This window comes from Gorilla gorilla, chromosome 7 (genome assembly GCF_029281585.2).
Source record: "Gorilla gorilla gorilla isolate KB3781 chromosome 7, NHGRI_mGorGor1-v2.1_pri, whole genome shotgun sequence".
NCBI lineage: Eukaryota > Metazoa > Chordata > Mammalia > Primates > Hominidae > Gorilla > Gorilla gorilla.
This window is the reverse complement of record NC_073231.2, coordinates 84,001,746-84,015,795: the sequence shown is the minus strand read 5'-3', so window position 1 is coordinate 84,015,795 and position 14,050 is coordinate 84,001,746. Positions and strand designations below refer to the sequence as shown.

Genomic DNA, 14,050 nt, shown 5'->3' with positions numbered 1-14,050 from the left:
TGGGTGTTTCTCTGTTGTCCCAGGCTCTCCACCCGTCCCCAAGGACCTGAACACTCTTTCTACTCCCTTCCCGGTTCTCAGAGTATAATCTATTACATTCAGTAGAGGAAGAAATACAGCCCTCCAACTGCTCTAAAATGCAAGCCACATGTGGTTAATGAAACTAGGCCTCTGTATGATGCACTTTTCATTTTGTGCAAGCGAGTGAGAGAGACAGAGAGACGAAGAGATCTGGATGGTGGTCTATAGAAGAATCCTGGAGAATTTGGGATGGAGAGTTAGCCAAATTGCAGGAGACATTTTCCCCGGCTGCCACTTTCTTCCCACTAACCACCCCCGCCACGCAGGTGCTTCTTATGTGGGCCCTTTCCACAGTCTTGGAATATCTGCTCACTCCACCAGGTGCTGCTCTCACTCCTAGCACCACCCTCCCCTCACCCCCACATTCCATTCCCTGGAGTGGCTGCAAGAATCTTTTCCAGGAGCATAAGCCTTTATCTCAGGTGAGAAGACTGCTTGAAAGCTAAACTAATTAATTAATGTTGAAGAAACCTCTAATTCTCCCTTATCAACTCAACTCAATGTCTGAGGGCCCTTCCTTTCTTTGCCCTAGGAAGTGCCTCTCCCCTGTCCATCATTGGACCCTTCATCCATGAGCTTTCTTGCCCCAAATCCCTCCCTCCACTCCTGGGCTTCCTACAGCACTGGGTCTGAGTGGCTGAGCCTTTAAGCTGAGATGTCCAGGCCTGCGTCTTCTGCTGCTGATCAGGAACCCAAGCAGTGAACTCCTGACACCTTCCCTCTAGCCTCCTCACCTCTAGAACAGGGTCTAAAGATTTGACCTCCTTCAAGAATCTCTCAGGCAAGCAGTGCCCCCTGCACACCTCAAACTCTGCAGGGAGTCAAGAGGGCTTAGAGGGCAGCCAGGTGCACTGCTCACCTGTGCAGCCACCACTCCCTCCCCTCCAGCGGCCCCTAGCACCTCCACGAGGACTTACCAGATCCAGAGAAAGGGACAGAACCATCCCCATATGCCCAGCAGTCCCCCCGCCTCCTGTCCCCGCAGTCAGCCTTCAAAGGCCACCCTTAGCCAGAGTAAGTGACACTAAAAACAACGATCCCCCAGCTTCCACACGCCTCCCTCCCCCGCCTGCCCACTGATAATAATGGGCCAAGACACTTTTATTATCATTATTAATTAGCACTTTCAAGCAATGGAATTAAATCAATATGGTGGACTGAAACTAATTTTAACAAGCCATTGAGATCAATCATTGGGACTTTTATCTACATAAATGCCACTAAACTCAGCTCGTTAGTGTAACATTAGCTGGGAAGAAAAAGAAGGGAGACTGGCGGGGTTTTAATTAGGAAGACATAAACTGAGCCACAATTTTTCTTCTTTGATTTGCTTTTAATCTCCTCTGCAAAGCTCTTCTGGTGCTGCCCAGGCTGATTCTCAGTCCCAGGCCACTTGGGCAGAAAGAGGAGGGGATGAAGTGATGAGAGTTGAGGGGTGAGTGGCTGGGAACACTGAAGATGCCCCCTTCCCCAGGGACACCCCAACATGAGTGGGGCTATCACCCTGCTGACCCTGAGCCCTGGATCCTCACAGTCAGCACTGACCACTGCTTCCTTTATATTCACCTTTGTTTAGCATTTATTCACTTATGCATTACATGAAATTTATTTATGTTTATTGATTTATTCAATGAACAACAGATGAGCACTTAATATGTGCCAGCCACCCGCTCACTGTTCTCAGAGAATTAAAGTTAAAATGAGCAAGATGTGGTTCTACTCCCACAAAAAACCTGCAGTCTAGTCTTATTTGCTCCTAGATTGACAGGCTGGAGAGCAAGGACAATGACTCATCTGTCTGTGTGCCCCTCCCCATCTGGCTCTGCAGAAGCCCAGAAATGCTTGGGGTGTGTGGTTAAGAAACCTCCTTCCCTCCCCACCCTTCATTTCTCTCTGTGCCCAGCACCCTGCTCCCTGCTGCCACACCTTCCCTGTTTTGCGGGTACCCAAGCCTACCTACCTCTGGTCTTACTCAGTCTCATAACATTTTTCCAGCCTGATTCCCTGACAAGCTGTGGCTTCTTATTCTTCAAGACTCCGTTCTAGGGCCACGATGTGGAGGGAGCTGGGTGGCTGGCTGCCCGGGCTTCCTCCCGGCTGCTCATTTCTGCCTGTGGGACAGCCATCCCCATGTGTCACTGTGGTCTTCTGTCTGGTCCTGCTGGCCTCCTGGACCAAGCTGCAAGCACCTGGAAAGCAGGGACTGAACGTGAGCCACATTTCTGTCCTCAACATCTCCTAGGATGCCTGGTGCAGAGCTGGCACTCAATTCAGACCTGTAGACAAGCATGACACTATCTATGTTTACCAAAGACTGGGATAAAACCCCAACTCAGCATCTGAGGTCCACCCTGAGCACTGGAGGTTCTCCAAGTACTTCCTCCCTCTGCCTCTCAGTACAGATCGCGTCTTCTAGGTGTGCTGTGCACATTCCATCACCCACCTTCTGGCTCATCGCACTTGCTCTGCTTCCAGTGAGTCTCACCTTCCCAAATCCTACTCATGCTTCCAGGCCTATCTCAAGCCTTCCTCATCCACTAATGCAGACTTCTCTGATTCCGTGAGCCTTTCCTGCCCTCTTCTTGCTTGGCCACCCATAGGGGCCTTATCACAAACTACTTTCTGCTGCTAGCTATATGCTGCACCCTGACTTTTCCCTCTGAATTTGGAATCGAAATCTTCGCATGTGGTGCTGCCTATGGGAAGCAAATCAACCCTCAGTGGAGCAGAGTGCCTGGGGTCAAATTCCAGCTCTACTGCTTATTACATTCACCGCCGTGGGTAAGTTGCTTAACCTTGCTATATCTCTGTTTCCTCACCCGTAACATGGGAACAAAACAGTACCTGCTAGGATTACTGTAGAAATTAGATGCAATAGTTCACATAAATCATTATGCCTGGCACTTAGTAGTTGGTCAGTGTGTTGGTCATTACTACTATCATGGCTGTAATTGTTACTACTATTACCAATTCATGTGCTCTGATTTCATCTCCATCAAGCAAGCTATTGATTATAATTTGGCTTCCCTACAAGAAAAGACCCTGCTGATCTGTTAAAAGGAGGTTCAATCTACTTATTAGATGTTTCTCATTATAAATTCATAAATTGACATCCTAGATTGCATCTATCAGTCTCTTATAAGTTAGATTTAGATTAAATTAACTCATAAGTCCAGTTCACACTTGTGTATACTAGCAATCAAATTTCTGAGGCTGAGGTCCTAGATCTTGGCAACCAAACCAAGGTACTGCCAACTTGGGGCTTTGTCTGTGCAGCCAGTGTGGCTTCAGGGGCCATATGTCCTTTAGTCTCATTGTTTCACCTCTGTAAGCAAGTTACTGAAAACCTCCAAGTTTCAGTTTCCTCATCTGTAAAACATAGAAAATAGAAAAACATCTGCATCCAATGGGCGCAGGTAACGGTTAGACGAACCAATGAATGGAAAGCACTTGACCATTGCCTTCACAGGTAGGTGCTCAATAAGCATGAACTCTAGGCGCACTTAACTATCCTACTGCCTCACCATACATTTTTTATGCTTACAGTTTAAACTGTACTTTCTATTTACAAAGCCCTTTCATTATCTTACTTCTCACGACAACCACTCCCACCTAATAATAGAGAAGGAACTAGGAACAAACTAAGTCACTTTCCTGAATGGTGGCTGCCAGGGACTGGGGGCAGGGGATGGGGAGATGTTGGTCAAAAGGTACAGAATTTCAGTTAGATAGGGTAAGTTCTGGAGATCTATTGTACAGCATTGTGACTATAGTTAAAAATAATATAGTGTATACTTGAAAATCCCTAAGAGAGTAGATCTTAAATATTCACACCAAAAAACAAAAATAACTATATGAGGTGTTAGGTATGTAAATTAGCTTGATTGCAGTAATCATTTTACAATGTACACATACATTAAAGCAACATGTTATACATTATAAATACATAAAATTTTTATTTGTCAATTATACCACAATAAAGCCGGAAAAAAATTAAATAAAGTCACTTTGTTAAGATCACAGTTTGTAAGTTATGAGACCAGGACTCACACCCAGCTCTTCCAGGTCTTCTTCCCCTGTCTAGTGTCCTCTCTTTATAAAATATCTGCCTATTCAATAAATGAACAACAACAAAACCCCTCTGTTTTGTTTAATTACACTTTAAAACTAGTTTGAAATTTTGGCATTACTCTAAAGTCCCTTCCATGTCCTGGCATCTGTGGCCTTATTAGTCATACTAACAAGCTACCCTAGTTCTAGAGGCCCTGGACAAAAAAAAAAAAAAACTAACTGATTCACTTGCACTGTGATGACTGTGAAATGTGGGCCATGAATCTGAGAACAGACCAGATTTTCTACATCCTTTGGGCATTTTGCTGGGTGCCTCGCCTTGGGGTCATCCATCACTACAGCATCTCCTGACGAACAGCGAGACAGGTTGTGGGAGAACAGAGGAGCCCCAGGCCCCAAAGGGAGCATCTGGGATGCCTCCCTTTGTCTTTGCGGCTGCTTGTCTGTCTCGTGTAGTTAGACGAGTTCTCCAGCCACAGAAGCTTGGGGGAAAGCAAGTTTACTTCATATTTCATAGTCACAGATCTGGTAGCCTATGTACTGTGAAGTAGCTTAAACTAGAGAATTTCCTTTCTGGAGAGTCCCTACGTCTGGCAGCCCCCGAAAACACATGGTGGATGGTGCAGGCCTTGATGGTAGAATCCTTGAGACAGGTGGGACTGCAGCCCCCCAGTGCTCCAGCAAGCTGTCCAGGCACATAGATCCATGGGAAGTCCCATCACTGCCTTGCAGTTCCAACTTTCATCCCAGCACTGTATTTTTACTTAGAAACTAGACGTTTCAATTGCCCTCAAGACTCAAGACTTCTTCTTGAACCAAATTTCTCACCATCCCAATCCCTCATCATCTCCCGGCCCCAAACAAAAATGTCCTGACTTCTTAGTGTCTAACAATGAAACCACCATTCTCAGGGTCTCTCAGACTCAAGACCCTGCCATTGTTTTTTTAAATTCCTTCACCATAATTCTCTAAACTCAAAAAAATAGCTGTAGATGTAGACTAGGTACTAGGTATAGACCTCAGTCACGGCTCTTCTCATCTCAGATTTGGAAATCCACAGCAGTTCCCAAATTTGTCTCCTCAATAATAGGGTCCTTCCTGATCAGTTCTACTAAATCAGGGGATGGCAAACTTCTGGAAAGGGAAAGATAGTAAATGTTTTAGGCTTTGTGTCTGTACTACAAATATTACAGGCTCTGTTGCAACTACTCGGTCAGGTGTTGCAGTATAATAGCAGCACAGACATAAATGAATGTGCGTGGCTGTAGTATAATAAAGCTTTATTTACAAAAACAGGTGGCAGGCTGGATTTAGCCCAGGGGTTATTATATGCCAACTTCTGTTCTATATTATTCTCTTATTAATCTTAAACACCATAGTCCCTATCATTTTGTAGTGTTTGCTTAAGTGTAATTAGGTCAAGAAATAAGACAGAAACTCCAGTCTATAGCAGACATTGTTGACACCTTGCCTCATAGTCCTTAGTCCACTGCTGAGTTTACCTATAGCCTCAGGGTGCAGCTCCCAGGAGCACTGAGAGCTTCTGAGCTATACTCACACTCTCTGTTTCACTGCCTGAGGGCTTTCTCTAATACCTTGGAAACTGCTCAGCTCCTGTGCAAGGCAGGCCAGAAATAACCAGGAATTCAACACCATCAAGAATACCCCTCACCAATAGGAAATGTGAACTGGTGTATACATATTACACTTCCCCATCCCTCAGGAAGACAATTCTACATTTTAAATTTTTTTTAGTTTATTTATTTATTTATTTATTTATTTTTGAGATGGAGTCTCGCTGTCACCCAGGCTGGAGTCAGTGGCGCGATCTCAGCTCACTGAAACCTCTGCCTCCCGGGTTCAAGCAATTCTCCTGCCTCAGCCTCCTGAGTAGCTGGGACTACAGGCACGTGCCACCATGCCCGGCTAATTTTTTTGTATTTTTAGTAGAGACAGCGTTTCATCATATTGGCCAGGCTGGTCTCAAGCTCCTGACCTCGTGATCCACCCGCCTTGGCCTCCCAAAGTGCTGGGATTACAGGTATGAGCCACCGTGCCCGGCCCAAGGAAGACAATTCTGAGGCACATTCTAGATGGATCCACAGAGAGTCCCAGCAGGGTTGAGAATCAATCCCAAAGCAGAAACCTGTTGGTTCAGGTATCCTCCTCAGCTTCTCTTCCACAGCTGTCACATTTTCTCACCCCCTCACATGCTTCCTAACAACGAAACCATCACTCTCAGGGTCTCTAGGAGATTTGTCTCTGGGTCTGAATTCAGGGTAACTAAACTAAGACCTCTTCTGACTCTTAATCCAGGACTCCTTTTTTCCCTGTTAACTTCCTTCAAAGAGTCTACAACGTCACTTTTACTTCTGATACTATAGCAGGCTGAGCATTCTGAAAATATCTTCTGATCCTAACATTTAGGTACTAGATAAATCATGCAAACACTTTTAAATACATTTCTGTGTTTTCAAGGAAGTAAGAAAAGTCAACAAGGGCCACATACTTACATACACAAGCAAAGAGTGAGTGGAAACAGGAGTGGTAAGTGATACCCTGGAAGCAAATGTCAAAAACCCAGAGTTTTGGAGATTAATGTGTGTGATGGTTAGTGCCGAGTGTCAACTTGATTGGATTGAAGGCTGCAATGTATTGTTCCTGGGTAGGTCTGTGAGGATGTTGCCAAAGGAGATTAACATTTGAGTCAGTAGACTGGGAAAGGCAGACCCACCCTCAATCTGGGTGGGCACAATCTACTCAGCTGCCACCATGGCCAGGATAAAAGCAGGCAAAAGAACGTGGAAAGACTAGACTGGCTAAGTCTTCTGGCCTCTGTCTTTCTTTTGTGCTGGATGCCTCCTGACCTCAAACATCAGACTTCAAGCTCTTCAGCTTTTGGACTCTTGGACCTACACCAGTGGTTTGCCAGGGGCTCTCAGGCCTTTGGCCACAGACTGAAGGCTGCACTGTCAGCTTCCCTACTTTCGAGGTTTTGGGACTTGGACTGACTTCCTTGCTCCTCAGCCTGCAGACGACCTACTGTGGGACTTCACCTTGTGATCGTGTGAGTCAATACTCCTTAATAAACTCCCTTTCATATGCACATCTATCCTATTAGTCCTGTCCCTCTAGAGAACCCTAATACAATGTGGCTTTGATGTGAATGGGAAATGGGAGGCCAGGCTTTGGCCTCATGCAAGGTCAAGGAACTAAACTTACTAAGTCTTCCGCATAAATATATATCCTCATTGAAAGGGCTAACTGAAAAAAAGCAGCCTTCTAACAAAGGAAAACTGTCTCTGTGGTAGCTCTAGATGGAAATATATATAAATAGTCTTCCCTTATAATGTGTAACCTAGATCTGTTCTCACTGGGACATCAGAAGTTTGAATTCGTACTGCTCATATGGAAAAAAATGCCAATCTGAGAAATTGAAGTCTACCTGGTTTAATGGTGCTCCCAATTTCAAACAGAAGCAGATTTTTTGAGGGGAAAAATAAAAACCACAAAGTCCTCAAATCAGATCCCACAAATTACGTTCAATCAAACAAGAGCCCAAGTAAAAATTTAAGAAATGAAAAAAGTAACAAGCTAACAGAAGCCAGCATCAGTAGAAATGGCAAAGATCAAAGTTATGCCCACCAACAGATTTGAATACTACTGGGTTATCAGACAGTGAATACAACTAATTATTAAATTATTTAAAGAAAAGAGATAAAATTGGGACAATGGACAAAGTGCCAGAGAGTATCAAAACATGGCAAGACACATTTTTTAATTAAAATGAAAGATACAATCATTGAAATTAAAAACTCCAAGAAAGGTTTTAACATCATTTTAGACACCCTTGAGAAATAAATTTATGAAGTGGAAAAGAGCTGACAAGTTATATAGAACTCAGCATAGAGAGGTAGGAGGTAGAAAATAGGAAGGAAGGTGAAGTCAAGAAACATGAAGGATAGAATTAGAATTTATATAACACATATGTAACTGAAGTTACAGAAATAGCCAATGGGATAGAGGCAATATTCAAAGGAATAATTGAAAGAAAAATAATAAGAAATTTCCAAAATTTGTGAAAGATATACATTCATATAAAAAACAAAATTATATGAAGTAGTATAAATAAAATATAATGCACTCCTATAAACTTTGTAGTTAAACTGCAGAAGAGCAAAGAAAATAAACATATTTTTAAACACACAAAAGACTGATTGCCAAAAATAAAAATGCAAAAAAGAAATCAAAAACTAGACTAACAACAGACTTCTCACTTGTGACAATGGAAGTCAGAATATAATGGAATAATATCTTCAATGTGCCAGGAAAAAGGAACTGTCAACTATGGACAGTCTATCCAGAAAACCCACATTTCAAGTTCCTATCAGATTAGAAAATAAAATAAAATAGTTTACCACAAAGATATCCTCACTAAGGAATTTAGCAGAAGGTTAGCAATGCAGGAAGAAACTGTGAACAATGAAAATGTAACATGTATATAAATCTAACAAATATTGACAAAGTAAAACAAAAGCAATAATACCTATTTTGTGTATTTAAAAACAAAATAACTGGACAATGCTGAAGAGGACAGGGGTAATACAAAATAAAGCATTCCAAGATCCTTGTACTTGAGAAAATCGTAGTTAAGATTCTAATAGATTTTAGACTGTTAAAGTGCATGTAATAAAATGTAAATGTTTATCTTTAAATAAATATTAATGGAGTGAATAATTTCCAAGCCAGTAAAAGGAAACCAAAATGAACAACAAACAACCCCAAAGAAGGCAAGAAGGGTGGTGGAGAAATAAAACATAGAAAAAGTAAGGTTAATAGCCTGAAACAACAGGGAGAAATTAATCTATATATAATTTAAAATTATATGAAACTTAATATATACATAGTAAAATTAAACCCAAAGGCAAGAGAATAATGAATATATAATTCAGAATAATGATCACTCTTGGGGAATAGGAAACACAGAACTGGAAACATATGGAAGAGGAACACAAAAGGAATTCAAAAGTATTGGTTATGTTCTAATTCTTAAGTGGAATAGAGAGCACACAGGTGTTTGTTTTATTCTTCATTTGTTATATTCACATATATATGTATGTTTGCATAAATGAAATATTTCATTAGAAGGTTTTACATTTTAAACAGTATCTGCAGTATTTCCATGTTGCCCTATGAAGCTTAAACTCATGGGCCTGGCATTTTAAGTCCTCCACCAGCTGGGCACACCTTCTTGCTCACTTCTGCCCAGCACGGAACATTCCCTCTCACGGGAATTCTTTGTTGTCATTTCTTTGCTCTGCATTTCCACTACCAGACTCACTCACATTTCCAATATTTTATTCATTCTGTTCCCCTCATCTTTCCTTCAATCTACAAAGCAAACGCTATAGTTCCTAGAAGGAAAAAAATAATAAAACATTATTCTCTCTTGGATGAAGACTACCTGAGTTTACCTCAGGGCACAGTTATGTCACAATGATGTGAAATAGTCCCAGGACTAGTGAACTCAGTCAGCTACCGGTGTTCACTGTAGGAGGTGTTCATTGCAGGGGGAGAGGGAGAGTCTTGTCCCTCAACTAGGCAATAAGCTCTTTGAGAACAAAGGCAGTGTCTAAGCTTCTCTTTATCTCTCACTACCTCTTTCCTAGCACCGAAGTCATAAAATGCACTCAAACAACAGCCACTGAAGAAAGGATGGCATGAGAAGAATTCTAAATTCTCATGAACAGACCTTGAGAACCTGGATCTTGAGTCTTTCAGTTGTATCCAGCCATGCATACCTTTCCTACTTAAGCCATTTTTCTTCTTAAGCCTGTTCAAATTGGTTCCTGCTACTTTTTAGCCATACAGTTCTCATTAAGAAATGTGTATCCAAGACTCAAGGCAGCTCAAATTCAAGCCTCAACAAAAATGACAAATTATATCACACACCATGCACCTTCAAAGTTGTTCACAAACAATAAATCTGTGAATGGCAAAGATGTACTGGGTTGAATTAGGTACTCAAGGCCCACAATTAGATCTCTGCATGGTCAAAACTGGGATCTAAGTCTCTTGACACTCCAGGGTTCTTCTCACTCCCCGACATGCTCAGTGATGTTGCTATATAGAGGTTATAAGGTTATCTTCTCTGCTGGAACCTCATAAAGAGGTTCCTGATAACACAGAAAGAGTTTACACAGAACATGGTGGGAAGAGGCTGTTGTCCTAAAACACCAAATTGGTGGGAACTGAAAAGAAGAAGGTGAGTGTGAACTTGAGGTGGACGAAGATCTAAAAATTCTTACCATGGCCCACTCCAAGGAGAAAATGGGAATTATTCTCTGCTAACTCTAGATGTCCATGTGGTCCTAATGACCAGATTATCCATTAACCAATACCTTTTGCCAATAGATAGCTGGAAACCATGGCATTCAATGAAAATTTATTGTCTACTATGTGTCAGGCATTGTCCTAGGTACTAGGGTCATATCAGTAAACAAAACAGACAAAATCTGCCCTTATAGGGTTTACATTCTAGTAAAGAGATACTTGACAATGAAGTAAACAGGTCAAATGTGTGTTTTTTATTTGCTTGTTTGTTTTTTATTTTTTTGGTTTTTTTTTTTTTTTTTTTTGAGACAGAGTCTCATTCTGTCACCCATGCTGGAGTGCAGTGGTGTGATCTTGGCTCACTGCAACCTCTGCCTCCTGGGTTCAAGTGATTCTCCTGCCTCAGACTCCCAGGTAGCTGGGATTACAGGTGTGCACCACTTCGCCTGGCTAATTTTTGTGTTTTTAGTAGAGACAAGGTTTCACCATGTTGGCCAGGCTGGTCTTGAACTCCTGACCTCAGGTGATTCACCCGCCTCAGCCTCCCAAAGTGCTGGGATTATAGGCATGAACCACCGCACCCAGCCCAAATGTGTTTTATATCAAAAGTTGATACATGCTATGGAGAAGAATATGGAACAAAGGACATTAGGAGTGTTAGGAGGTCAGGGTAGACAAATAAGCCTTCCTTAATAAGACAATACTTTAGCACAGGCTGAAATAAAAGAAACAATAAAGAACAAATGCAAAGCAAGTTTCCAGTAGCTCCTAGATGGCCCTCCAGGCCTGATTTGTTGAGCTTTTCCTTAAACCAAGAAGATAACAAAAATGAAGAGCTGGCAAGGCTCTCTACCAAGGCAAAGTCACAGGACTGGCAGAACCTGGCATTAGCAGGCTAAAATGGTAGCTAACAAATCCTGCCTCTCAGGAAGGATAAAGGCCTCCAGGGCCAGAACTCCCCACTTTTATAGCAGAACTTTAAATTCCTCTGATTCTTTCTTTCTCATATAGATATCACACACTACATAACACACACACACGCACCCCAGTTTTTAATGGAATAACGGACAACAAAACACTCCCTCACTCCTTTCGGAAGCTTGGAGGCAAACTCTTAGAATGTCTATGATTTCACCAAGTTACTCATGGGATAAATCTATCAAAGCCAAAGAAATTGGTTGGAAAGTGAAGGGAAGAGCTATTTGAACATAAGCAGTATAACACTCTCTTCTACTGAAACAAAAGGTTAAAAAAATGGTCCCATCAAATTAGCTAGCCATTCTCAGAGATAAGTCTGTTTCTGGAAGTAAGCCAGATCCCTGTGATGCCCTTAGGAAGTTCGAGACACTAATGTGACTGTGATATCTCACCTCTCATTCATCCTCTGAATCAACATGGGCCTCCTCTTGTATGTTCTATGGAAAAAGCAAGGGGTTTTGGGGTTAGATATGGGTTCTGGGTTCAAATTATCCCAGCTCTGTGTGCTACAGAAACTTGCTTTTTGGCTTAATTTTCTTATTTTTTCTTTCTTCACTCACAATCTCCCCCACCTAGTGCATATCCCCAAGAAAAGATCTGTTTGTCTTGAATGTATTATTCTATTAACCTCCTCATGAGACCTCCAAGGGACATTCTGGAGTAACAGTGGATGGGCCCACACTGTTTTATAAGAGCTTTCTGTTCCTCTGTCTACCCTTCCTTTACACAGCTTTTAAAACCCTGTCCTCCCACAAAATTCAGCTCTGCCTCAACTTGTATAGCATGTTCAGCAAAACAGAAGACTCAATAATTCTACTTCCATATCCTAGCTAATGATGTCCACTCTCCAGGCCATCTCAGGATCCAAGACAGCTGTGGAGCTCAAGCCATCACATCTGTATTCTAGGCCAGGAAGAGAAGAGGCAGCAAGACAAGAAGAGTGCCTCCAAGCTGACCCACCTCCCTTCAAGAAGCCTGCCCAGAAGCCCTACACAATATTTCCACTTACATCTCACTGGCTAACACTTAGTAACAAGACCACACATGGCTGCAAGAGAGACAACAAAAGTGCCTTGTAAAACATGAGGACCTGTTATTACAAAGGAAGGCAAGAACAGATATTTGGGTGGGCCACAAATGATCTCTACCAAAAGAGTATAACAAAGAGAACAGGCATGGACATGGGAGGTCATCCAGATGTGGATCCTACACAGAATGAGGATCTCACCCCCTCCTGCTGTCATGGCTTTTCACCTTTGCCCATGCCCACCACCAGCCTGGAGGCTCTTCTGCCCTTCTTTATACTTTTTTTTAAGATGCAACTAATATGACAACTCCAGGAAATCATCCTTCACCATCACCCAGTGCCCTACCCCTCAAACCTCTGTGTTTTTTCATATTATTGTGCTTTTCTCACTTCTTATAATTAGGTCTTTACTGATTTATCAGAATAAGATCCAGAATAAGAATACATCCTTGCACTTTATTAAGTGCTACTCATTTATTCCTATTATTTCTCTTTTTTTCCTTTGTCTTTCTTACTGTCACTTTTCCATATTTTTCTTTCTCTCATTCCCTCACCTGTTCATTGGACCTAACAGGAACGTTTAAGGTAGGTCACCACTGAGCTCCACTGATGGTCTATAAAGTCAAAGAGGATTCTGATCTTGAATCTATTATATTAAAGGTTCAAAGTTAAATGGGTCATTTAGGTCCATTAGACCTAAAAAGTCAATACCGCTCCAAGCTGTCTTAAGATACTCTTAGGAAATAGTTAATGCTCTAGGAGAATCTGGTCCAAATTAAGCCATTTCAGTGTCCTTGACCCTAAGAAATGACAGAGCTCCCCTTATAGAATACTACGACAAAGAGTGTGGCAAAGCACAAAAACATCTTTTGCAGGGTGTGTGTAGATTTATGTGAGTTGTGTGAGTTCTCGAGTTACATTAAGATAGCTTTTCCTAACCGAGTCTTCGAGATCACACCCCATGGTTGGGGAAGATTGAGGAACTGGGAAGACCCTAGTCAGGAGGGAGCAGGTGGGATGCAGGCTTCCTTTCCATAAGCCCTTTGTATCCAAAGGTCCCTGCTTGTCTCTCAGCTTCATATCTTGGAGGTGGGCTACAACAGGGATTGTGGCAGAGGTGGTAAATGCATGGATGAGCATTCTAGGAGATGGGAGCTAGCTTCAGGCATTCCACAAAAAGGTCCAAGAAGCATGAGGGAGAAATTCCCCAAGAGCAAGGCCTAAAGCCATGGAGTGCAAGCCATTTCTTACAAAGCAAATTATCAAATTTCTTATAAACTTTTAGATTGATCTCCTTTTTACGATCTTCTGTTTTTTAGTAAAGACATGTTTAAATGTCCCATATGTACCTTTATGGGCTACACAGTATAAAGAGAGACATCGCAGGTCAACACTTGCCCCAGGGGTTAAAAAGAAAAAAATTTCTTCTTCCTCCTTCTCATCCTTCCTGTTCTCAGTAGTAGCTGAAATTATAATTGCCAAAGAGACAAAAATAATTTACTTTTTCTATGAAAAGGTAATATTTAAAGTATAAGAAAAATTTTTAAATTTCCTGCCAAA

At 42.0% G+C, this 14,050-nt stretch overlaps 1 long non-coding RNA gene across 2 annotated transcripts in view; it reads right to left on the bottom strand.

Annotated features, from left to right (window-relative positions):
• Positions 1–14,050, bottom strand: part of LOC101141537 (uncharacterized) — a 90,174-nt gene that overhangs the window by 15,560 nt on the left and 60,564 nt on the right. For both annotated transcript variants that reach the window (XR_008667921.2, XR_010135000.1), the window contains exon 4: positions 2,042–2,270. This is a non-coding gene — a long non-coding RNA (uncharacterized lncRNA). The remainder of the gene's footprint in view (positions 1–2,041; positions 2,271–14,050) is intronic.